Here is a 27,338-nt window from a genome sequence, read left to right on the forward strand (position 1 = left end):
ATGCAAAGTTTAAAGTACCATAAAAGAATCATGCAAGTCAAAAAATCTTGAAATGACAACTTTATTGATACAACAAAAAGTATACGTATACTTTCCAAATCCATGAATGTGGATCAGCACATTGACACAGTTAAAGACTGGAGAACCGTTACACATTTTGAACACTAATGTAACAGTTATGCAAAAGAATAAATGGCAAAGAATGAATTCATCACCTGATGTGATGAGGATGAGACCAGAATTAATCATCTTGTGTTTTACGTATTGTATTATTTCTTTGATGCAAGGCTGGATACCCATCTGGCTGCAAATGTCCCTGCCCAGTTTGTTGATTAAAGGCTAAACCAACAACCCTCAGAAAGCGATTCTTCCAGATGAACTTTTCCCCTCAGGCAGTTTGGTCTTCTCACGAGGGATGGGTGGCCAGAGCAAAACAATTAATCACTCTGAAGGCTAAGAAAACACTCTTCTGTAATTAGGAAGTGCATTAGAACTCCTTCTCATCAAGTTGATTAATTACAGCCACAGAGAGATGTGTCAATTGCTGGGGGTTATCAAATTTAATAAAACAAAGTCATTTCTGATATAGCAATGTCTTAATTTTAGTAAACTGGCCCATGTAGGTGAAATGATGCACAGGAAGTATAGAGAAATCCTAACCTAGCATAATGTTAGCTTAACAGCAATACTTAGAAGTATGAGAATATTCCTTTGAGCAAGTAATCACTTCCATTTTATTTTGAAGTTTGCCACTTTTATTATAATTTTAAGTCTTGGTTTGTAAATGTATCCCTAGTATTTTTTCTGTATTGCTATGCTAAATGGCAGCTATTTATTTAAATTAGACCAACTGCTTCTGAACTGCTCCTAAAAGATAAATATGAGTCATATTGGCTGTTTGATAAACACACGTTTATGTAAGTTGTACCATTAGAGTTGTCAGTTTACTTTAAAATTATTATTATTATTATTATATAACCTACTTTCAATTATTATAGTCTTACAAAAGTAAAAAAAAATAATGCTGCATGAATGAATGTCACTAATGGTGAAGTTAAAGCCACTAGTTGTAATCAGATCAGCATTTGAAACAAACTATTTTCAGATGAGATCACAAATGATGCACACTGCCTTCTAGGTATTTAGAATCAGTGCTACTAGCCTGGAGGGTCTTTTTGATCATCCGTCTGGCTTTTCTATCTGGAATTATACGCTGCAGCCAACCTAGATATTTCTCGGCTGACAGCAACAGAGTATGGCTCCACTGTTTTCTCTCAAAACTATACTCGGGCTTCTTGGGTGGCAATATTTTCTTTGGACATTTGACCTTGAAAGACAATGTCACACACCCTTTAAGCATCTTGACCTGTTCAATTGTTTGTCTAAGCATATCGTGAAGTGAGATATTTGTGGGATTCAGATCATCCTTCTGATCCTCCAAGATTTTCTCCAGACCTTCAGCCATGAAAGTGAGGCCACACAGGACTTTTGATGCATTGAGAGTGGAGTTTAGGTGAACCTCCAGCTCAGGGAATCCAGGCGACCAAGTACCAAGGTGTTCCCCATTGGCTTTGTCCTGAAAGAAAGGTCCATTACATACATTAATAATGTTGTTCATTACTCACCAAGGCTTATGGATACTTTGCTTATGGATACTTAAGTTATTAAGTACAATCTTTGGATGTGATGACTCAGTTACTAAATCAGAAAGTATTTCTTTCATCAAAATGCACCTTCTGTCCACTCATAAGGCTCATTAACCTACATGCTATCCAAGACTTGAGTCAGTTAAGATTCAGAGTGCTGATAAATACTCTGAAAATATCCAGTTACATTTAGTTTACCTTTATAAATACCATGCTGGTGGCATGGCAACAAAAAATATATACATTGTGCTGTGATGTACTGAGCAGAATATTTACAACACTAATTTAAATTCTGATATTTTAAATGAAGGTTTTGTCACATAATTCTTACTTTTCTTCCTGTAGATGTTGCATTTAAACAGTGATATATACATATTAAAATACATTTTTAATATGTATATTAAAAATGCATATTTTTTTTATAAAAATGCATATTTTATGCATTCTTTACTTAAACAAAGAATGCATAGTAACAGCTTTAAAATGCAACTGATTAAAATAACTTTGAAGCTAAAAGAATAATAAAAAAAAATGAAAGTGCATTAAAATGGCAGCAACTTAAAAGCAAAGTAAACATTCTGGCAGATACGAGCACTAGAGCATACTTACAAAGTTTAACAAGGTGCCTTTCATCTGGTGTCTTGTGAGATTTGCCATATCTTTCAGTTTGCAACTTTCTCCAGCAGTGCGTTTTCTTGTAGCCACCAAGCCCTCCACCAGCAGCACCATGCAGGCACATGCCACCCCAAGCAGACCTGCAAATGTCAGTGCACAATTTCAACATTTTGCAACAATTGCTATGTGCAAGGAAGTATATTAAATTATACTGCAGATGCAAATGCATCAGTGGAAATAAAAAAAAATAAGTTTATGGCATACAGTACCTGCTCTGTCTCTCATTTTTGTTGGGCACAGAGTTTGAAATGACGGATCAATAAAGAAATGTCAACTCGGTCAAACAGCATCATATGTATGTTTATGACCTGGCTAAAAGAGGCGTGTGCAAGATGTGCTGAAGATAAACTCCTTCTATCTCCAGTCATGTCGTTTTTTGCAAACATAAAAGTGGTACGCCTATCAGCGCAGGGTTCATATATTAAGTCAGCATCTTACCATGATTTGTGTCGCTTCCACTGAAGGAAATACTGCAAATGACACAAAAACACTATGAACTTCACAAAACTGTCTCGAGCTGAACAGTAGTGTAACTTTCACATTACTAACATGTGGTTTTTTTTTACTTTTTTTTTAACCAGAAATCCAAAATTTGCATCGTCTCTACGTCAGCTGATTTCTAGGTATTTTTATGACATATTTTCGCTATGATTGATTCATTACCTTTCCGATAGTCCTCTGCTTCCTGTGCGTCTTTGCAACTTACCACAAGTTAACTAGAAGTATTAGTTTATTAAAATAGCTAGTGAAAGGAAGACCACTCTGACTCACAAAGCTCGTTGACACAGGATAATAAACTTGAATGCATTCATCTAAAATCTAATGCCTTTACAAAGGCTGAGACTGTTACTGTCCATTTTCCTAAACAGAAAACACACACCTCAAAATTTAATTGCAAAATATAATTTATAGAAATGCAAAATAATGCTACAATGTTGGGCACTCATAATTTAAAGCAATAAATTCTACAATTAGTGGTAAAAACAAACAGAAACACTTGCTGCTTCAATGAGAGTGCAAAAAGCTGTTTCAGGAGCCTCACCTAGTAACTGGAACATACCACCTTCTGACTAAGTGGGTAACCCAAACATATAAATATCCCTAAAATAATACAAAATGATCATTTACAAAAAAAATATCCCAAGTCACTGACACCAACATTTTTGAAAGCCTTGCTGACTGCACACATCCAAGAGTGTGATAATTTAATCAGAAAATATTTGATTGTTAGAAAGTCCAAAACATACCCTCTGACATTTTGACTGTAGCTACCTCTTCACTGTAACGGACCCAAATGATGCAAACCTGTTTTCACTCATCTCTTGATTGAGCAGATGATTTACACCAGAGTCAGAGAAACATGACTGAAATGAGCAGAACAGGAAGGTACAGTCTTTTCTCCAGTCCAACTCCTCTTCATTACAATATACTTCCCTATTTAGAGCTATGTGGAAATTATAATAATTGTAACAGCAATATAGGTTTATTTTTTTCATGCCATTAAAATGAGTACATTTGGGAAGTACTCAGTGTTCAGGTTGCTACAACATGTCTGTTTAAAAGTGAGTAAAGCTTAAAGTTATTATATTACCATTGACTGCATGCAAATGCATTGGGAAGGCAGCACACTGTTTCAAAATAAAACATTAAGAATAATTGATAATTAAACATACTTTAACGACCAGTTTACCCATAAATCACTGAAATACTATTTAGTTGTACAATCACTTCCTGAACATTGTTTTACATCTGTGATGCATCGTGTCAAGCACTTATGACTCCTCTGGACTGGTATTCAAGCCTCAGATAAATAGATTCCATCTCACAGTTCCTCTGCATTAAATGCCGTTTCTGGCATTTATGACGTCAAGTTTCTTCTTGAGTAACAGGTTGGGGTCGGGGTGGACAGTCCATAATGTTGAGCTTGTGAGTCTGGAACCAAGATTCTGCTGGCTTACTGGTGGGTTTGTCTTCTTGAAACACCCAATTCAAGGACATTTCCTCTACAGAATAAAGCCACCTCTTCAAATATTCCAACTTAGAATGTGATAAAAACAAGTCAAGTGTCAGTGGATGAGAAACCTCCTCATCTCATGATGTGAGTCACCCTGCTTTACTTTGCAATCTTAGTTTAATCAATCCTACAGTTGGACAAATGACTTGTGTTTCTCAAATCAAATATAATTTTAATCAATTGTTTTTCTTTCTCTTGCTTTCTGTTCTTAAAAATAAATTACACATGATGACATTTTTTTAAAGGTTTTTTTTGGCTCTAGTGGCCTTTATTTGAAAGTAGTTTGACAGGAAAGAGGGGGAAGACATGCGGCAAATATCAGCAGGCTTGGAATCGAACCTGTGACCACTGCCACAAGGACCAGGGCCTCAATACATGGGTTGTGCTTTGCCCCTGCACCACCACAGCACCCGCGATGAAAAATATTTTTAAAAAATGTAAATTGTTCCTTCTGGATTCAAAGTCGAAATCAAAACACGCTGTAGCATGTTCGTAAAACAAGATGGTAGGCCGTTGACAGGTTGACATCACTCAAAAACACAAGGAACAAAATGCTGATTTTCTGAAAATGAACAGAAAATTCAATTAATCGATCAAATTGGTTGGTTTTACTGCAATTTTTGGGAGAGAAATGCAATGTAAACAGCATATAGCCGCAACCAGCCTTAAATTAGGATAATCAATTTGAAACACTGCTACAGTTTGCGAATACACCTTTCAATTAATGATTCAATTACACTAATTAAGCATCAAACATATTTCTATGATCAGTGATGTGTGGCTATCATTTCGCACCCATTTGTATAGTTGAGCAGTCAATTTCCACCCCAAAAAATTATAATTTCATTCTCCAAAACTCTTGAGTTTTTAGAGAATGCCACCTCTTTTTTTCCCACTTTTAATGCCCCAAAGTTCACCATTACACCAGTTTATCCAGTCAAATAAATTTATTTTATAAATAGTTTAAATACAGTTATAAAAATAACAGGTGTTCTTTTTGTTAAATAAATACATATTTTATAAATAACTAAATAATTCAGGTCTCAACTACATTATAGTGCAAACAATTCCAGTGCATTTAACTACAGTCTTAACAAAACTAAAAAAGGCATCAAAATCTGTGAACTCTGAAAAGGTTGGCCATTATTTCATCATCATCACTGTAGGAGATACACGAGTCAAAGCTGAGCACAACACAACATTTAGTCAGAAGAAAACCTTTAGCAATGATATTTTCAAAGGAATAAAGTTATGTTATCGCACTCCAATATCAGTATAAATATTTAAATAAAAATATTGACCATGACAAATAACATTAGAAAAACACAAATTAAACAATTTTTTTTCTCCTCGTCATTAAGAAATTTCCCCCCTTCCAGTATTTAGCTTCTTGAACGTACCACATTTCTACTACACATGGACTTCACTACCTCCTTTACATTCTGTCCCCAGTCCTTCAGCCTGACTATAACGGCACATCCATAGACTTTCTTTTCATAGGAATATTTATGGGGAAGGCTCAGTGGAGGAGGTGATGTAGGCACAGGTGTCAATGGATCATTGCTTTTGATGTGGCATTCCACTTTGGTTAAAAGATGCTTGAGTCTCGTCTTCAGTGCTGACGAGGCTTTCAAAAAAGGTCCCAGAATGGATGCTGTTGCGAAAAGTTCCTTCTGATATCTTTCTACTTCTGAGAGATGCAAAGAAAACAGCTCATTCTTGGCATAGATGTCTTGCAGCTTCTCAATCATGTTGGAACCTGCTACCGTAGTGCTAGGAACCTCATCTGGAACCTGAGGACTACAGGGATTGTTCTTCTTCTGTGATAAAAGAAAAGAAAATGTAAAAAATAGTGGGCTAAAAAAAAGTCATTTTAAAATACACATTTTAGTTTTAGACTAGAGCCAAACACTAAACATTATGTCTGGAAAGCTGAAGGATTTGAAGTGCAAAAAGCATTTAGCCACAGATAACTGGAAGGTTCAGAAAGCAGCCAATCAATAATCTTAAGAGTTATGTCAAAGGTTAATTTAGTTTTACTGTTGCTTCTTAAAGAATAGCGTATAATATACTAGTATATTGGGTACTTAGTTCCACAATACTGGATTTGTTGCTCTTCCTGAAAGGAGCTATTGCACCCATTAACTTCTTTATTTTTATTTTCCCTCATTGAAAGCACTTCTGGGTTGGGCTTTGGTATTTAGTTGTGTTTTTTTTTTTTGTTAAATTCAAATTCAAATAATTTGTTGGTGAGGGTAAAAATTGTTGGCAGTGTTTGGACTTATTTAGCAACAAAATTATGCTTTGGTACAGCAAATTGTAAAATCACTTGCACTGGTACTTACATATTCTCGCAGTGCCTCATTTGTCTCGTGTACCAGTAAATTCGTAAGATTTAGAGTGTTTTTGGAAGAACACTTGAGATCCGCATTGCTTTCGAAAGAACACCTGTGTTCAGTCGGAGCTGGAAGTACAAAACTCCAGTGATTCCCCAGAAGCATCAAGACCAGCACTAAAAAAATAAAAAATAGGATTAATATTATGTACATTCAGTTAGAGCCAAACATTAACATTCAATAACTAGGATATTTTAAAAATATTTTTGGTGGTGTGGGATTCAGAGTTGTCTAAGATAATACATAATCATAAAATAATGTTGCTGGATTATTTTATGTAACTTATATCTCAGTGTTTAATTGCTTTTGAGGCTTTTTTCTTATCTTGGCCTGCAATGGAACTGCAGATGTGTTTTAGCTATAGACAATGGACAGGTACAGTGCATCAAATGGTGGCATGTATGTCTAAGTTGTATGTTGAACCCATTTAAATATATTAAAAGTAAAAAAGAAAATTATAAAAATATAAATTATTTTCTTCACAGTCACACCAAATAACAGTACACATTTCTTTTGTTGTCATTTAGGATTACAAAAAAAATTTGTTAAAGGCCACTCTATCTCCTCATATGTGAGAATTACCATGCCATTAAACAATGTGGAAAAACTAGATAGTGTATGTAAAAATCTTAGTATTGGCATCTTAAAATGAGAATGTTTATACTAATAGCGGCATAGAAAAGTCTGTAAACGGAGCCAAGGTTTACATTTTCAGTGGTTTTATGTATCATAAAACTCCTGAACTTTTAATCTAGCTTCTCTTCCAGTGAGTATCAACAAAAATAATGCTCAATTATCAAACAGAGACATTATTGAAAAGATACTAACAACTACAAAAAGTTGCGAAAGCACAAAATCAAAGGAAACGCCATGAAAGCTAATCTATTACCAAAAAGAAAATATTACTCTGAAAACAATATGTTAGTTATAATTAAAAGTACTTACCATAGTGCATTAGACATCCATTAAACTTAGAGTCCATAATGACAGCAAGTGACTTCATTAACTCAAGGTGTTGCTCTTCAGTGACAACAGTGACCTATATTGCATTTATAGATGACAACACCCACCTCTTTTGACACCCACACAAAATCTACTGTCATTCAATAAGATTCCATTGAAATGTTTTTAGACACTTACGTCATGACAGATAACGACTTGTTTTAGAATTTCAAAGACTCAGGAATTAATTTGAAGATATATTGTTCAATTTCAATCCCAAAAACCTTTTCTTTTTCTTTATGATTTTTGTTTTAGCTCACACTATGATACCTAGGATACCATAACAATGCAAGTCATCAGGAGTTTCCCCAACAGTGTATTTATGTACTGGGGTTTAAGTAAGATTTTCCACTCAATATTTTTATGTAGAAAATATGATTGCTGTCCTGTATGCTTTTAACTAGATTCCAAGATTCTCAATGACATCCATGTTATTTTAATTTTTATGCACATAAAACATGATGTGCAAGTATTCCATCTGGTAGCCAAAGATCAGAAAAAGTAACTTATTTGATGAGATCAAGGAAAACCAATAATCTCTTATCTGTGCCGTCTGATCCCACTTGGGGTACACCGTGAACTTCCTTCACGGTGTACCCCAAGGATATGCTCTGGTTCCTTTTCATCTCAGCGTTTAAAACTCTTTATCTGACATTTAAATATACACTTTAGACTTTAGATTAAAAATGAAGAAAAAATAACAAAAGCAACAAATACCTTATATTTCATCCAAAACTATCCGTTCTTTGAAGCCAGCAGTGAAGCCAAGTAGCTTGAGTTTTTAGTTCTGAAAATGCCTTAATGTCTGGGCGTCTTTTTATACTTAGAGCCATTTCAGCGATGTCACTAATGTGAGCCTTACTGAATATAATGGTGCAAAGATTTACTGAACTTGTCCCACTTTAAGACAGACTTTTATACTTGAATCCTTGGCTTAGATGTGAAGGAATGACATCGTTGACAGTGACTTCAAAACTTCCTTTTAAAGCTACTGTGATGAGAAATCCATCAATAATGTTTTAATCACCATATCAGTTCCCTTTTATAAAAAGCCTAAATGACTAAATACCTTAATGTCATGAGGTATTTAACATTTCAACTATGCTCTTGGCCTACAATCTACAATCAAACCTACAATAAAAGGCGCACCGGATTATAAGGCGCACTGTCGGCTTTTGAAGAAATTGAAGGTTTTTAGGTGCGCCTTATAGTGCGGAAAATACGGTACTTCTCACATCTTTTAGCCATGGAGTTGGAAACCTGATATTCACATACTTGTATTTTTTAAGGAGCCAAATTATGACACTAATGCTGGAATTACAACTTATAGCTATAACATTTTCAAGTCTTTCCTTCGAAGGTTGGTGAGAAGGCTTGAAATAGTATGACACATCCTCCCACAATCTTCTTGTCATGTTTGCATTTTAAAAAGGTAAGGGATGATTTTTGATGTTCAGCTTCCAGGAAATGAGGAAACTACAATTAATTTCCAACAGATTTGTGTTTTAATGGCCGTGTCAGTTACTATTAACGGGCTGATTGCAACCACAAGGCATAAACATCCAATGTCAATTAAAGAGATCTTTAACAGAGAAGACCTACACTTTGGATCCCTTTGATATTTTTTCCTAACTGCTGCTTATGGGTCTTCTAAAGTGCATGAACATGCCTTTTATGTAACAAGAAAAATACTACGCATTTTCGCCAAACTAAACAAAAAATACCCCCAGCATTAGTCTCATTATTTAAGCTGTACATATAAGAGGAAGACTATGTAGTCTGTGTTTGCCACATAAGGAAGTCCTGCAGAATACTGACTTAATACCAGACATAGGATTTGCATAAAATACAAAGAGTCTATCTTACCTGTTCATGCCTGTATTTCTGATTTGAATTGTATAAGTGTGCTGTTGTCTCCATCATGTGTTCTTCCAGGCCCCCCGGGGTTTGGTGGGGCCGTCTGCAAATCTTTTCTAGCTTAGCTAAGACAAGAAGGGTCACAGACCAGCTTTAGAGAAGTCATAAAGAAGCGCTCCTGGTTTTAATGGCAAAGTCGTTAATACTGTTGGCGATGCAGTGAGGATCTAGGCACAGTTAGCATCCTTTCCTGATACCGCTGTCCAAGAAGAACTGACCAAGGAGGGGAGGACACAACGAGTCAAGTGGTGGGTGGTTCATTCCTCTGGTGGTGGAGCATGTCCGTCACACTCACAATGTCCTATTCGGGCACCTGGAAAAGAAAAGTTATAGAACTTTTATTTACTTTACCTATATTTTTATTGGAAACATAGATATGAGATCATTTTTTCCATCAAACCCCTTTTTGGTCTGCTATAAAAGCTTTTAGGTTTCATCAGAACCTTGTCACTGAAAACAAATGAGAAAAGGGGGTTTGAAAGCCAACTAAAACAAAGTACTGAAATAAAAGATCATGAAAAGCATAAAAGAGAATTTTCTCAATAAAGAGATGGCATAACATCCGAACAGGTTAAGCAACAGGAACATAACAGGACAAGCAGATGGGTATAGGTTATAATTAGCCAGTATTCACAGGTTGCACATGGATAGAAATACAAAAACAGACCGATGCAACGAAATAACATTTGTGAGCTGCCAATATAAAGGTTCAGCTAGGTGAAGTGAATTTATTGAACCTAAATAAATACTAAATAATTAATAATTTGCTATAATAGAGGCCAGGCTGTAACCTCCCATTGCTGCAGTGACGAAGGTTTGGTTTTGCAATCAGTTAGGAATGTCTTTAATCATTTGGTCGTTGCATCTGTCTTGAGTGTTTTTTTAATCTCATTTCCAGTTATTTTTCAGTCTTTCAATTTACAAAAAATGTTATGCGTCATTTTACCAAAGAAAAAAGACACTGCCATATATAAATAGGTTAATTAGGAAGATGACACCAGAAGTGGACAGTGCTAATACTGATTAAAGGGAGCTATTTTGTTGTGAAATATTATTATTATTATTATTATTTTTTTAAGTTAACCTTGGGAAGTTACCCGTTTCTTCTGCCTCCATCTTTTTCTTTTCTACTCCTGGGAAAACCAGAGATAATCGAGACTTTCTCAGAAGTGTAAAAGTGGTTGAACTTTTTTTTAAATGATTTTCTATGCATGTCAGTTCACTATTATTAGAGCCCACTTGTGGTTTTTTCAAGGTTAAGAAGCGATTACGATTACACAATGTAATGCAATAACATGCTGCAAAACGAGGCACGGAAATGTGTTACAAACTAAAACATTCACTGGGTGGAACATTAAGAGTCATGACACAGACTTAGAAACACGCAAACGCCCAACGTCACCAGGTTTACATCTGATTAGCATTCATCACTAGATGTAGGAGACAACACTGACTAAACAGTCGGGCATTGCTGATTAAGCTATGGAAAATATTTTGGGGGTTTTTAAACACTATGAAGATTTTCAAATAAAATTATATCCAAGGACACAAATACAAAAAGCACTTGAGACAATAGAATAACAAAAACAAAAGAACCAAAAAAAAAAACATGTCACAATGTTACACAGGCAAATAAATAAAATGATAATAAAATAACTAATAAATGCATAAAAGGCTGGGTTATTTGCTCAACTGTCCATCTTATCTGGAGGACACTTAAGTAAAGTGGTTGAGTAAAGGGAGCGTCATCAGTCAGTCACATATTCCAGCATTTTATTCTAGAAAACTTCAGAGTGTCTCATAAGGTTTATACCTCAGTCTTTCCACCTGTAGGATACTTACAAGTTCAGTTAGTCAGGTCTGAAACTTGGGGGCTAAATCAAACTTCCACAGTTTCAGAATACATGTCTTTGCTTTGCAATCATCATACAAAGAGCTAGAGCAATAGATACGTTACAATCCAGGTTCTCCAGGGTGTTGGAGCGCCCAAGCAGAGCCGTTCCATGGTCAGGTGTAACAATAATTTTAAACACAGATAAAAATCACTGGGAAAAATGAGACCAAAAAATATGTAATTTTGGCCAAAAACAAAAAAGATGTGCAAAAGTACCTTCAACTATGGAGAATGTTTAACATAAAACTGAAGTAATCAATTAATGCATCAAAATCACTTTTTTCTGTGAGCTGATCAAATGCATATAATTAACTGATCAGCAGTCAATTATATGTACTTACTGCATATAATTAATGCTTATAATAAACTACTTTTGTAATCCTGCTGTTAAAAGCAGGATTTTAGGCAGTTTTGCTACAAGTGTATTAATATAATAAGAAATAAGAAAAACACCTTAAAGGAGCAACTGTTACTTCCCAGCAATCTGGGAAGATAATAAAGCAAATTTCCAAATAATTTCAAGCCCTCCAATTTAACGTCAGAAAAGTGGAAACCAGTGACAACAAGCTATAATTTTTTTTCATTAGACTGGAAGTCTTGTATGATCCAATTCAATTCAAGAATATGTATTAATCCCAGAGTGAAATACAATGCTGTTGTAACTTATATTATCCAATTTTCCTTAAATATTCATGGTAGACAGTGATGTGTGTGGGCAGAAAGGATCTCCTGTAGTTCCTGTATAGGCTAACCTATAGGCTATAGGCTAACCTATAGGCTATAGGCTAACCTATAGGCTATAGGCTATAGGTTATAGGTTACAAAGAGCTAGAAAATAGGTTAACCTATAGGTTATATAGTTCCCTTTACTCTGACCTATAGGCTAATCTATAGGCTAACCTATAACATATAGGCTATATATAAGTTATAGGTTAGCCTATAGCCTATAGGCTAACCTATAGGCTAAAGCTATTGGTTTTGCCAATAGGTGCTAGTAATCTCACAATGAGTGGAATGAAGATCATCTGAGTGCAGTGACTGACTCTCAAGTAACTGTCGTATAAAGACACCTGTGTCTGGAATGTCCATTCACTGGTTAATCAGAATTCCTGGCTACCATTACAACATGAATAATTAAGAACACCCTAAGCAAATCAGAGTGAAGGTTAGAGAAAAGTATAAGTTAAGCAATGGAAACAAAAAAAAAAGACTAGTAACAGCTATGACTGCGCTGAAGGAGTTCCAGGAGGGAGGCTTGAATAAGGTTTGCCAAAAGGCATGTGGGAGACTCCATGGTTCGGTGGAAGAACGCCATTTCGTTTGATTTGTCCAAGATGCTAAGTTTGGCACACACCAAACATTGTACATCACCACAAACACACCATCCACACTGTGAAGCTTGGTAAAGGAAGCATGGTACTGTGTAGAGCAGTAGATAATGTAATACTTTAGTAGAGTCTTTCAAATGCACCAAAGTTAGCATAGAAACTCCTTTAGACATCCCTCTGTTGAAAAACCACATGGGCCACTTTAAATTCAAGATGGCAGCCATATCAGGTATATAATTTGGGATTTGCTATAAACATGCACCCAATATAGAGAATTCTGGAATCCAATTTTATATTTATGATAATGTAGAAACCAAATCTGGCTCTCCAAAATTTCTCAGTAAGTCAATTTTGTCTTATTTTGAGCTTAGATAAAAAGCAGGCCCTGGAAGGCTTGTAAAGAAAGAAGGTGTAATGAATTCAGCAAAATAGGGACATCCAGAAGGTCAATTTTTTTCCATATGGAAGAGAACTACTAAGAAAGCATTTATTTTTCAGCAGGAGAACAACCTGCAGCTTCCAGCTAAAACAATACAGAAATGGTTTGGAGACAACAAGGTGGAAGCTGTGGATTTGGCCAAGTCAAACCCCAGATCTCAGTCTGACAGAGAATTTGTGGTTGAGTTTAAAAAGGGACCGATGATACACACACAACCTGACGGAGGTTGAACATTTTTATAAAGACAGCTGATCACGTGCATCTCCTTTTCTGTAAAGGTAATGCCCTGGAAAGTAGAGCCTCGCTACACAAACGTTTAGCATTTTATTGACATGCAAGATTGCAAATAGCAAGGAAAAGAATGGTGAAAATCTAGAACAAGTCAAAAAAGTAAATTTTATTGGCTATTTGTCGCAAACGTTTGTATGCTGCTTTATGTTATTTATATTTTGATAGTTTCTATTAAAAAATAAATGTGCCCATTCCATTTTAAAATGAACCGGTTGAAATAAATTACCTTTCAATGTGAGTACAAAAAGTAAAAAAAAACATTATGATGTCAGGAAACCACAAAGCCGCTTCGGAATCTGAGAAGGTTCCGAAGCAGATTCCAAAAATTCAAGGACCAAAACGCCAGAATAGACGTTTTTATCTGGATGTCTCAATTGCATGAAAATTAAAAGAATGAGTAAACTCCAATGCAAAACCTGCGAGTAAAAACTAAGTTCAGACATAATTTTCCACTGAAGAGTGTCATTTTTTACATGCTGCAAGAATTTTTCCTCCAAGTCATAAGACTGAATTACTCGTACGAAAAAAATCCCTTAAGTTTGAATCATATGTCTTCAGGAAGATGACAAAAATACCAAGCAGCTGAATCTTTAAGAAAATAACTTTTAAAATCTAGTTTTCATCATCAAGATGCACACTCAAACCTGAAGTATGTAAAAAAGTGAGATAAGTGAAGATTACAAAAACTATTTACCCAAATACAGTTTAGTTTCTATTGCTACAGGTGTCATAGGGAAACCTTCTGGACTCACCAAAGCATGGTCAAAGCTGAAGGTGCTGATGTAATAGGCAGAAATGTCACCATCTGCCAGGGGCTGAGATATCTGGGCAACTATGCCACATTCATCTGAAACACAAGGAGGAAATGCCATCAATGTAAAAGTATCACATACTTATAGATTATAGGTTCATAGGTTATAGTATTGCATTAATAAGATAAAAGCAGAAATGCTTTGATGCAAAAGAAATAACTGCAAAACAGTCAGTTGTTGCCAGTGGCAGTTCTTGATATGGGCAATATGGCTCACTGCCCAGGGTGGTATGTTCTTTGGGGAATTTTAAACATGGACAAAAAAATGAAGTTGTGACAGCTCTGCCTCAAGCCAGTTTAGTAATTTGGTAATTAGGATGTTCAGGAGGAGTGGGGGTCCAGTTCTATCCAAATCTACACAGCAGATCATGGTTTCTTCAAAATATTCAACAGTTTTTAGTCCAAGATCTTGATCCGTTCGCTCATTTTTGTAATTCAAAATCAATACAAATGCACATATAAAAAAATGCTGGAGTTTTCTGTGAATTTCTTTGCTTTTTTTTTTTTGAAAATGTTTATGTCAGTCTTCATGGTTCTGTTTCAAGGGAAACAACCACCATGTTTTCTGTAGAAAGTACAGTCAAAAACAAGAGCTGGAATTTACCTTCTAGATGTCAGGAAATGAATATATTTTGGCACATTTTGAACGTTCACTTATAACTTTTCACAGTATAAAATATTTGCATGGATCAAATGCTGGTCCTGTCCAGAATGTTAATCAGTACCGGGGCTGGCTGGCTATATGCTGGGGCAAAAGGGGGCAGTGCCCCCTCAAACAAACGTGTTGCCCCCTCAAATGAAACTTGCCACAAATAACAGAACATCTCCTTTATCATCCGAGGTTCTGCTGCGCACCGTGCTGAGCAGGCTGCGATCTCCTCCTGTCATGGCGGTCAGGCTGAAGCTGAAACCCCTCAGCCGCTAGTAAACAGCCAATCAACCCCTCAGCCGCTAGTAAACAGCCAATCAGCATTCAGTATTCAAACGAGCCTTTCGCGAGCGAGATCCCGCTCCCTGCTAGCCAACCTGCTTGCCAACGATGGCGGCTTTATCTGTCAAGATGTCTAAATCTTAAATGTCCACGAAAGGAGCACAATGTTTTGCTAACACTACAGCTACAAAACAAGCCCCGAAGTTTCACAGGTCAGTAAAAGGTTTTAATTTAAAAAAAATATCATGGGAGCTGGAAGTGGGTCAGTTATGTTCCCTTGACTTCAACAACCTTAACATGTTATGCTGCGCAGTTCGGTATGTTTCGGTTCAGCTCTGTCACACCAACTCTGACAGAGCATCAGTCGAGAAGGTTTTTAAGTTAGCTAAAGAACCCCGCTGTGTTTATTGTAGTAATCACAAAATAAACATCAAGCCAGAAAAAAAAAACTGTTACGGACTGAATATTCTGTTCTTTGTGTAGGAAATGTTTGCGTTTTTGGCGCTGAATCCTGATACTTAACGCAGCGCCTGCTCTGTCAGCTATTGGATGTGTTGTTACTCGGTTGTTATACCTGTAAAACATACATTTGGTCCAAACAAATTTTTCCAAGAAAATGAAAGAAGATGAACTAGGTGAGTTCCTGATACAGTTCGAATTGTGTAACATGTTAATTCATCAAAGGGAAACTGCAAACTTCAGCAAAGGCTGCCGGAATAGGGGCGTTGCGTGGCGCAGTGCTTAGCGCAGCTCGGTGCCCCTTTAGACCGCCGTAGTTCGTAATCTGTCATTGCTATTAGTTAGCTTCGTTTGAGTTGTTATGTTTTTAGAATGGTGCTGTTACCACTCATTGCTGTATAAATAATAAAATTGATCCATAAGTGGCTCCAAAAATTATTACCTTCTCAAACAATGTTCTGCTGTGTCATGTCAATGTTCTTCCTTTGTGCATGTGGTACAATTTGAGGACCCAAGCCATTTACACAGAAGTCTCATTGTGGTTGCATTTAATTAGTGGTAAGAACGTCCGCAAACACAAAAATCCCCCACGCCCCCAAAAAATCCAAAAATCAGATTTTAGCAAAAATTCTAATTTGAGCTCAAGATTTCCTGTATGAACATCGTTAGTGCAGCCACAGAATGCACAGGCAGATGTGATGTGGTTGCATGGTGAGAAAAGTTGATTCAGAAATTGACATTTTAAAGCCAACCAGTAAGGGTTGATCTTTCCAATGAGCAAACTTTTATTTCTCATATCCTGTAGAAGAATTACAGTAAAGCCATTGTTTCACAGGATATGAAGCAATCCTGTGTGATACTATGTGCAATTTTATAGCACAATAAATGTTATACGACAATTAAATAACTATGTTAACTTCAGTTACAAAATACTATTAGTACATTTCTGGGATTAAATACTAATGCCCCAGAAAGATCTAGAGAAACTCTTACATGTGTTCATCTTTAGTCGCATTGATTACTGCAGCTTATCTTCACAGATCTACATTAAAAAATACATTTGGACGGCTGCAGCTGATCCAGAACGGTGCTGCTCGTGTTCTCTAGCTAATTGTTGCTGGCTAGCTTGAAGGAGCTCAGTGTGTGTGTGTGTGTGTGTGTGTGTGTGTGTGTGTGTGAGGGGGGCGGAGGGGGGGGGGTGGTGCGTGTGTGTGTAGGGGTGTGTGTGCGTGTGTGTGGGGGACGACTTGGAAACTGCAGCTCCAAAGAGGAGCTTTTCCTGGAAGGCGGTGCTGGGTCCACCCAGGCATTTTGCACAGCTGAATGGTTGCCATGGGAGATTAAAGGATTTATCAAACATGCATGAAAGAATCAGAACAACACTCAACGCATGTTTTTGATTTGGGAATGACATTGTAACAAGATGTAAAGCTCAAAAAAGTTGATTTTACGTAATACTGCCCCCTTAATGAAAAACAGGAATATTAAACGTCACTACGAAAACTAACCACGACCAAACGTCTTTGAAGAAACCAGCTAAGAGGTCATTATGACAGATCCATATGAGTGATCTCTGCAGATTGCATGCATTTTAGCAGCATAAACAAAAAAATCCTTCAGTGACATGTTGGCTGTGAAGGACTGTTTGCTGCTCTGTAGCAAGATTCTCTGTAGCAAAAGGAAAGCAAAAAAAAAAAACCCAACAAAAAACAAACTGAGTAACAAAATCAAACAAATCTCTATGTCAGCTATTACTCCAATCAGATAAACTGAATCATTTTAGCCAATGATGTCCTGTCACAGCTTGATGAAGTTATGCAGAGTACATGTTATAAGCCACTGATGAATCTACAGATGACAGACATTGCCCAACTTTTGGTTTACATGACAGATCTTGAAATCTGTGAGGATTTGCTGGTTATTAGGTTACCAGAGATACATAAGAGGAGAGGACTAAAATAGGCTACATACCATTCCAGTCTTCTCCTTTCTATAAGTGACCAATTTTGACTTTTAATTGGCCATTTGAACTGTTTGGCATTGTAGGATAATAGGACACACAATATGATTATAAAGATATGTGCATGAGAATGGCACTAGCCACATTCAAACCCACATTCAAGCTGCTGACAGAGCAGTCACAAGCACATTTCTTCCACTGGGAAATAAAATGTCAAAGGGATTGTCAGCACTAGTTTAACTTGTAACTTGAAATTAAGCTTCCAATTGCACACGTGCTTTTGTTTCTTGAAAGCTGGCCCTGAGTTCCTCTACAACCGTTTGTAATGTATGTCATTGTTGTGCTAGTTGTATTAGGAAAGGAAGGAAAATAATATGAAGAGAAATGGGATACTTAAAGAACATTTTTGGGAAGAAGGATTTTTGATTTTATTAATACACAAACAGATGCACAATTCCATAGCTGTACATCTCTGACACCGAATCATTTCTAGAAGAAGTGGAGACTCCTGCACAACCATTAAAGATGCAGGAAGTGGTTTCTGATTGGTAAGTCAACATCAAAATATTTGACTTTTCCAGCACATATAATGGTAAAGCAGCGAGTTTCCAGAACCCCCCCCCCCCCCCCCCCCCCCCAAAAAAAACTTACTGCTAGACGTGTGGATGTATTTTTAACGCTTGGATTGTTTGAAGAAGCATTAGAGATCCAAATGGAAGTACAAGCATGAGCATAACGTTAATTTTGTATGATATGTCCCTTTTAACAGTTAAGACTTGAACAGGAGACAACAGCATGCATCATATTTTCATGGTTATTCAGGAACTTGATACATTCTAAGTCCTGACCAGTAGACGATTCGCTTCCTTCCTTAGGACTAAACACAAAAGCGAGTGGCAAAAACAAAAGGCATATTCATTTTGCATGTTATTTAGACATACACCTGTATATCCCTCAATACGATTATCAATAAAAAAATTAATTTGTTTTAGAAAATAATTCTCATACTAAATATGTTCATTATACTGAGAATTCAAGTGTTTATTTCCATCATTTTGATGATTTCAGCTGATGAAAACTCAAAGTAAAACGATAATATGACAAAGATAAGGATTTGGGGGAAAAAAAATCCATCCATCCACTTACACCCTTGTCCCTCAGTGGGGTCGGGAGGGTTGCTGGTGCCTATCTCCAGCTGGCGTGCCGGGTGAGATTCACCCTGGACAGGTCGCCAGTCTGTCGCAGGGCAACACAGACACACAATCATGCACACACACACTCACAACTAGGGGCAATTTGGAGAGGCCAATTAACCTGACAGTCATGTTTTTGGACTGTGGGAGGAAACCGGAGTACCTGGAGAAAACCCACGCATGCACAGGGAGAACATGCAAACTCCATGCAGAAAGACCAGGGCCAGGAATTGAACCCAGAACCTTCTTGCTGCAAGACAACAGCTCTACCAACTGCACCACTATGCAGCCCCGGGAAAAAAAATGCTTAGTCTATTTTCAGTTTCCCACATTTTGTTATCATTCTTAAATTATTACAGCAATACAATTGGAATGCAAAATCGATACAGAAGCAACCCGGTTTCATTTCACATGGTCTGAGTCAATAATGAATTGATATTGTGTGCTGCCATCTTGTGCTTCAGTGCAGTACTGCAGTAGTGTGAAGAAATTTGATTTCACCTGTTGGAATAAAAGAGGACATCGATGAGCGTGGTGGCGATGGACGGCAGCGTGTCCGGGTCCAGAGACATGACGCAGAACTGGTTCTGTAGGATCAGCACCGGGTGAACTGTGGGCTGGACGACTAGAGGAACAGCAAACACAACAACGCCTTAAAATTTGGATGTGCTGGTGTTTGGTTGAGGAAAAGGATGAAGTCAATTTAATCTCTTGAAAGGAGCCCCGACTAGTACCAGGATCCCATGGAGATGCAAAGACGTAGGAGATTGCGTAAGAATGAACCTTCCAGGATGTTCTGACCTTGTTCTGTACTTTACTCCATAATGTTGATCAGGCCCGTGCAGAGACCACTAAAGGGGCAGGTGCTCAGCAACAAAAAAAGGACCCATCTAACCGCATTCTAGGACAGAATATTAACAAAGCCACACAGCTTTCAGAGTTTAATAAACAATGATAAATTACAAAAATGTGACATGTACAATCAAAGCTAACGAACATATAGAGCATACAAATATACATTTGTAAGATATTTTATTAGTAATTTCTTTCTGCAGGTCTATTTTGTTATAGGAAAATATAGCAATATTCAAACCTGCAATTTAGCAAGATATGTAAATCAGAGCTAGACCACCAGACATATTTAGTATTTACAGAATTACACTATTAAAAATATAAAAGGGCACAATGCAACATTTTAGTGGACTGTAATCTACAAAAAATGAGCTGCCTGTTTGCTACACTTGCAGTGGAGATGAAGACGGTCCATTCAAGAAAGCAGAGCTGCATCAAACTTTAACGTGGAACTGCAGAAAAAAGAAAAAAACAAAAGCAAAAATTTAATTGTTAATGTATGTCACCATGAGAAAAGCCTACTTAGTTTTGCTGAAAAAAAAACTTTTTTAAACATTTAAATCACATTCGCCTCATGAAGTGCATTTTTTTGCAAAACAAACGTATTTTGCATGTCAGAAATATTTTCTTAATATTCTAAGTTTTTGTTGGAGTCAAAGTTTTGCTTGTGATTCTCATATGACGTCTTGAGCAGGGCCTAAAGTTGCAACAAAAAATTTCTGATGTGTGCAAATAAAAGTTTATGTTTGACTAATAACTTTAAGTTCACAAGACAAAAATTAGTTATTTAATTTAAAAAAGTTTTAAAAAAAACTATTTGTTTTTTAAAAAAGAAATCATTACAATTCCCAAAGTTTTGATTACAATTTTATTTTGCTTAACTGAGGTTAGTTTTTTTTCCCCCATTGAATAATTGGGAAAAAAAATGTAACTTCATACTCTGAGAACCAGACCCTAAACTTAAAGTCTGGGTTGAGTTTTTTCCCCTTCATTAATGACACTTTTATTACATTCATTATATCTATCATGGTAATTCAGGGTGAGTTATTTTTAATTCTAAATGAATATCCTTGTTGGACTTTTATTTAAGTGTTATTCTCCTTCAAGATACATTTACCTAACGCCAGAATAAATGCAATGTACATTATGCAGCAAAGGAAATTAGAAGATTGGACATATATCCATTATGGAGATGATCGGTTTTGGACGGGCGATGTGCCCTTATTGCATAAGCAATACTGAAGAATGACTGATATCATTAACGACACAGGGAAGAAGCTTTTTAGTTATCTAGCTTTGCTAGCAAAGTCGTTAGCTAGCAGCTAGCTAATAGCACAACAACAACAGCCTAATGTCTGTATGATAAAAATACTGAATCGGTAGATAAGAACAGTTTCTCCTCACCTGGCTGTCTCCTCCCGCTCAGTAGTTCTTCAGAGAAAGGCAGACGCAGAGGCCTGTCAGTGTCTGTTGTATTTCATTACCTCTCTGCTTAAACCTCGACTCCGAGCTGAAGCAGAAACGATACTTCAGCGTTTTCTGTCATCTGACAAGTAGCAAGTCTACTCCACTTTATTCACCAAAAACATTTTTTTTATTCACCAAAAACTGTTCTGTAATCTGGAACGTTCGCTATGTTGAGCTCCAGTTAGCTGCCTTAACTCACTGCGCGAGAGGCAACTGCGTCATGCGTTACGGGCAAAAGGTCAAAGGTAACAAGGTGACCAGAGGGCTTATTATGTTGTACAAAAAATAATAAAAATAATTTTAGTATATATTTTGTGTCAGAAGAGGGCTTAGAAAATAATACAAAAAAAATAAATAATAAAAATTGACCAAAAGGGCACATAGGGACAAGGAGCAAAAAGGGCAGGTGCTCAAGCCCCCCCAGCCAGCCCCCCCTGCAACGTGCCTGATGTTGATCTTGTTAGACTGGAACCAATATTCTGCTGGCTTATTGGTGGGTTTGGTGTTGTCTTTGTAAAACACCCAATTCAAGGACATTGAGTATAGTCACCTTTTCAATCACAATCATCAATCATTTTTATTTTGGTAAATTCTCCACAATAACACAGAAAACAAAAGAAAGAAGAAAAGAAAACAAATCCACAATTTACCAAAAAAGGAATGGGCTGAAACAAATTCATTCTCAAATGAAACTTGCCACAAATAATGTGGCAATAATCTCCCTTATCTAAGGTTCTGCTGCGCACCGTGCTGAGCAGGCTGCGAGCTCCTCCTGTCATGGCGGTCAAGCTGCAGCTGAAACCCCTCAGCCGCTAGTAAACAGCCAATGAACCCCTCAGCCGCTAGTAAACAGCCAATCAGGATTCAGTATTCAAATGAGCCTTTCGCGAGCGAGATCCCGCTCCCTGCTAGCCAACCTGCTACCCAACGATGGCGGCTTTATCTGTCAAGATGTCTAAATCTTAAATGTCCATGAAAGGAGCACAATGTTTTGCTAACACTACAGCTACAAAAGAAGCCCCGAAGTTTCACAGGTCAGTAAAAGGTTTTAATTTAAAAAATATATATTGTGGGAGCTGGAAGTAGGTCAGTTATAATCCCTTGACTTCAACAACCTTAACATGTCGTGCTGTGCAGTTCAGTGTGTTTTGGTTCAGTTAAATTTTTAAAATAAGGCGACCCTCACACCAACTCTGTGACAGAGCATCAGTCAAGCACGTTTTTAAGCTAGCTAAAGAACCCCGCTGTGTTTATTGTAGTAATCACAAAATAAACATCAAGCCAGGAAAAAAACAAAGAAAAAAAACTGTTACGGACTGAATATTCTGCTCTTTGTGTAGGAAATGTTTGCGTTTTTGGCGCTGAATACTGATACTTAACGCAGCGCCTGCTCTGTCAGCTATTGGATGTGTTGTTACTCGGTTGTTATACCTGTAAAACATACATTTGGTCCAAACAAATTTTTCCAAGAAAATGAAAGAAGATGAACTAGGTGAGTTCCTGAGACAGTTCGAATTGTGTAACATGTTAATTCATCAAAGGGAAACTGCAAACTTCAGCAAAGGCTGCCGGAATAGGGGCGTTGCGTGGCGCAGTGCTTAGCGCAGCGCGGTGCCCCTTTAGGCCGCCGTAGTTCGTAATCTGACTCTCGTCCTCTGATTAGCTTGTCTCTCTCTCCTGCCCCTTCTCTGTTGGGTTGTTGTCATAAAGGCAAATAGGCGTGGTAATTCTCATCATACCGCAACAGTGCGGTATGATGTCGGGCTTTTCCTCCATTACACAGATCAGCGCCACTTTGCTGTTGAAGCTCCTAACCTGGCAGCTTTACGCTTTTATAAAAATAATATTTGACAACATTTGGCTTCAATCTGAGTATTTCTGCCGCAGTCTGCATGTTGGTTCATCCCGCAAAAAGAGCCGCTGCTGAGTAAGCGGAGCGTCCTGCTGCGCATCGGGGTGGAGGAGCAGCAGGTGGCAGCGCAGAATTTAACAGTAACGAAACAGGATCCGTTCATAATAAGTTTGGTTTGTGATACACAAACCAAAAGCAACGTTGTGTCTCTGGTCAGTGTGATAATTTGACTCCTACATGCACATAATATCATCAATAGCCGGTGTTCAAGGGAAAAAAAGTTACACCTGACTTTGTGCAACTTTTCAGACTTTAATCCGCTGCTGACAAAGAAGTCTGTGACTTTGTTCTGTTTCGTGTACTTTTATTCCATCATAACAGACTTAAAAGGCCTTTTTTGTCAATATTTGCTATGAATATAATACAGCCTGTAGTTGATGTGAAGTTCGCTTACGTTTCTATGACATCGCTGCGAGGAGTCGACTTCTACTCGACTTTTATCACTTTATAGTCCACCTTGAAATATATGAAGTCTATCAACCCCTTATATGTTTATACATAATGATGCCCCCTTAACATTTTCTCCTGCCCCCTCATGTATCCATGACTAGAACCGGTCCCGCATCAGCACCTCCTTTACTTTCTGTCCCCAACCCCTCAGCCTGGCTAAAACAGCACATCCATAGACTTTCTTTTCATAGCAGTGTTGATAGGGCAGGTTCAGTGCAGCAGGTGATGCAGGCACAGGTGTCGATGGGTCCATGGCTTTGATAAGGCATTCTACCGTTTTTAAGAGATAGTTGAGTCGCATCTTTAGCTTTGACAAGGAGTTCAAAATAGATTTCAGATTCCACAACATTCTGGATTTTGTTGCGAAAAGTTCCTTCTGATATCTTTCTACTTCTGAGAGATGCAAAGAAAACAGCTCATTCTTGGCATAGATGTCTTGCAGCTTCTCAGTCGTGTTGAAACCTGCTACCGTAGCGCTAGGAACCTCATCTGGAATCTGAGGACTACAGAAATCATTGTTCTGTGATAAAAGAAAAGTAAATGTAAAAAATTGTGGGCTAAAAAAAAGTCATTTTAAAATACACATTTTAGTTTTAGACTAGAGCCAAACACTAAACATTATGTCTGGAAAGCTGAAGGATTTGAAGTGCAAAAAGCATTTAGCCACAGATAACTGGAAGGTTCAGAAAGCAGCCAATCAATAATCTTAAGAGTTATGTCAAAGGTTAATTTAGTTTTACTGTTGCTTCTTAAAGAATAGCGTATAATATACTAGTATATTGGGTACTTAGTTCAACAATACTGGATTTGTTGCTCTTCCTGAAAGGAGCAATTGCACCCATTAACTTCTTTCTTTTTATTTTCCCTCATTGAAAGCACTTCTGGGTTGGGCTTTGGTATTTAGTTGTGTTTTTTTTTTTATTAAATTCAAATTCAAATAATTTTTTGGTGAGGGTAAAAATTGTTGGCAGTGTTTGGACTTATTTAGCAACAAAATTATGCTTTGGTACAGCAAATTGTAAAATCACTTACACCGGTACTTACATATTCTCGCAGTGCCTCATTTGTCTCGTGTACCAGTAAATTCGTAAGATTTAGAGTGTTTTTGGAAGAACACTTGAGATCCTCATTGCTTTCGAAAGAACACCTGTGTTCAGTCGGAGTTGAAAGTACAAGACTCCAGTGCTTCCTCAGAAGCATCAAGACCAGCACTAAACAAAAAAAAAAAATAATAATATATATATATATATATAATGTTGCTGGATTATGTTATGCAACTTATATCTCAGTGTTTAATTGTTTTTGAAGCTTTTTTCTTATCTTGGCCTGCAATGGAACTGCAGATGTGTTTTAGCTATAGACAATGGACAGGTACAGTGCATCAAATGGTGGCATGTATGTCTTAAGTTGTATGTTGTTCCCGTTTAAATATAGTCAAAGTAAAAAAAGAAAATTATAAAAATATAAATGATTTTCTTCACAGTCACACCAAATAACAGTACACATTTCTTTTTTTGTCATTTAGGATTACAAAAAAAATCTGTTAAAGGCCACTCTATCTCCTCATATGTGAGAATTACCATGCCATTAAACAATGTGGAAAAACTAGATAATGAGGCTTTGTAAGATGTTTAATTCAGTCACAACATTCTAGTTAAATCAGTCAATATAAATTCAACTGAAGTAGAGGAACACATGTGGATCTCAAGCACAAAACTTCCTTTTTTGGCGTTATGGGAAATTGTTAAAACGTATGCATCATTGAAAAATCCTTATTGAATTACTTAGCTAGGCCAAAATAGACTGGGCAAAGTTCTGAAAGGAAATCATAGCAATTTAACACAAATCTTTACAACATTCTGAAATTGATTTATTTTATTTGAGATTAAGTGGCATGCACCAGCAGAGAAAAAGTAAAGGTAAATCCAGTTGAGATAGAACATTACAGTGTGTACATAAAAGTGACATTAAAACTGGCAAAAAGACCAGAGAGTGGTAAGAGAGTGCCACCATCCATAGTGACAAATCTTGTACTGACATCAACTGAAAGGCCACTCAGAGGAGAAGAAGCCAGTACACTAAAGGAAGAACAAATCTGGATAAACACCCTAAAGTTTTGACCCAAATCATATAATTTATAATAAAATTCTACAAAGAAAATAGAGGTAGATTTTTGAATGATACTAATAAAAATGTAATGAGAAACAAATTAATTTTATTGTTCTTTTAGAAAACAAGTATATTTTTGTAAGTGAAACTGGTTAAAAACAATGAACGTTTAAGCTACTTTAATGTCAGACATTGAGCAGAAAACTATGTATTCTGTAAAGTGTAAGTAAAAAATCTTAGTATTGGCATCTTAAAATGAGAATGTTTATACTAATAGCGGCATAGAAAAGTCTGTAAACGGAGCCAAGGTTTACATTTTCAGTTTTATGTATCATATAACTCCTGAACTTTTAATCTAGCTTCTCTTCCAGTGAGTATCAACAAAAATAATGCTCAATTATCAAACAGAGACATTGAGAAGATACTAACTACAAAAAGTTGTGAAAGCCCAAAATCAAAGGAAACGCCATGAAAGCTAATGTATTACCAAAAAGAAAATATTAGATACTCAGAAAACAATATTTTAGTTATAATTAAAAGTACTTACCATAGTGCATTAGACATCCATTAAACTTAGAGTCCATAATGACAGCAAGTGACTTAATTAACTCAAGGTGTTGCTCTTCAGTGACAACAGTGACCTATATTGCATTTATCGCCGACAACACCCACCTCTTTTGACACCCACACAAAATCTACTGTCATTCAATAAGATTACATTGAAATGTTTTTAGACACTTATGACAGATAACGGCTTGTTTTAGAATTTCAAAGACTCGGGAATTAATTTGAAGATATATTGTTCAATTTCAATCCCCAAAACGTTTTTCTTTTCCCTTATGATTTTTCTTTTAGCTCACTGTTAGGTCTAATACCCAAGACACTAAAAATACAGACACAAAGAAGAGAGGAGACGCTAACAAATTTAAAACTCATGAGAACGACAGGAGAGTGCTTTATTCACCATCTCCTAACTCGCTCTGAAGCTTGCTCTCAGTGCTTGCCTCTTTTATTGAGAACCAAACCCTGATTACACAAGTTGTGAGTCAGCCTAATAGTGGAAAGATACTGCTGCTCACAGCTGAAAGGAGAAATTACATGTTCTGCAACATTCTACTCCGTGTCCAGTTGGCTATTAGCAGGAGTAGTTTCTGTCAGACCGGTCTTCTGGCATTTGGTGGTCAGGCGAAGATTCATTTTCTTCAGCTGAGTCAGCTGAGTCTGCTCACAGTTAGGCCTGTCACGATAACAAATTTTGCTGAGTGATTGTCTAAAAAATTATTGCGATAAACGATAATATTGTTTCAAGACCTTTTGACACTTGATTTAGTGGAAATGACGTAATAATGCATGCAATTTCCTGCCATCGATACACTTTTTTCAAAAGAACACAACACTGGAACTGATAAACTAAATTAACAAAACAACCAAAAACAAAATTAAAATGGATTCTCAGTCTCCATTAACAAAAAACGTACTTGAATAAAAACTAAACAAGATAAAGCCAAAGTGGAAATAAATACCGCATTCAACCAAAAGAATGCAGATTATGAAGTCTGTATACTATATTGCCCTTCAGTAATCACTAGATT

At 36.8% G+C, this 27,338-nt stretch overlaps 1 long non-coding RNA gene across 1 annotated transcript; it reads right to left on the reverse strand.

The window, feature by feature from the left end:
- Nucleotides 1-45: 45 nt before the first annotated feature.
- On the reverse strand, nucleotides 46-26,941 carry LOC103469874 (uncharacterized). The gene is made up of 8 exons (XR_534419.2): nucleotides 26,294-26,941; nucleotides 14,355-14,449; nucleotides 7,677-9,963; nucleotides 6,681-6,847; nucleotides 3,569-6,155; nucleotides 2,760-2,791; nucleotides 2,256-2,401; nucleotides 46-1,576 (listed from the first exon to the last, which is right to left on the reverse strand). It is a non-coding gene; the product is annotated as an uncharacterized LOC103469874 (long non-coding RNA).
- Nucleotides 26,942-27,338: the final 397 nt, after the last annotated feature.

This window comes from Poecilia reticulata, chromosome 9 (assembly GCF_904066995.2).
Source record: "Poecilia reticulata chromosome 9, P_reticulata-male-v2, whole genome shotgun sequence".
Lineage (NCBI taxonomy): Eukaryota > Metazoa > Chordata > Actinopteri > Cyprinodontiformes > Poeciliidae > Poecilia > Poecilia reticulata.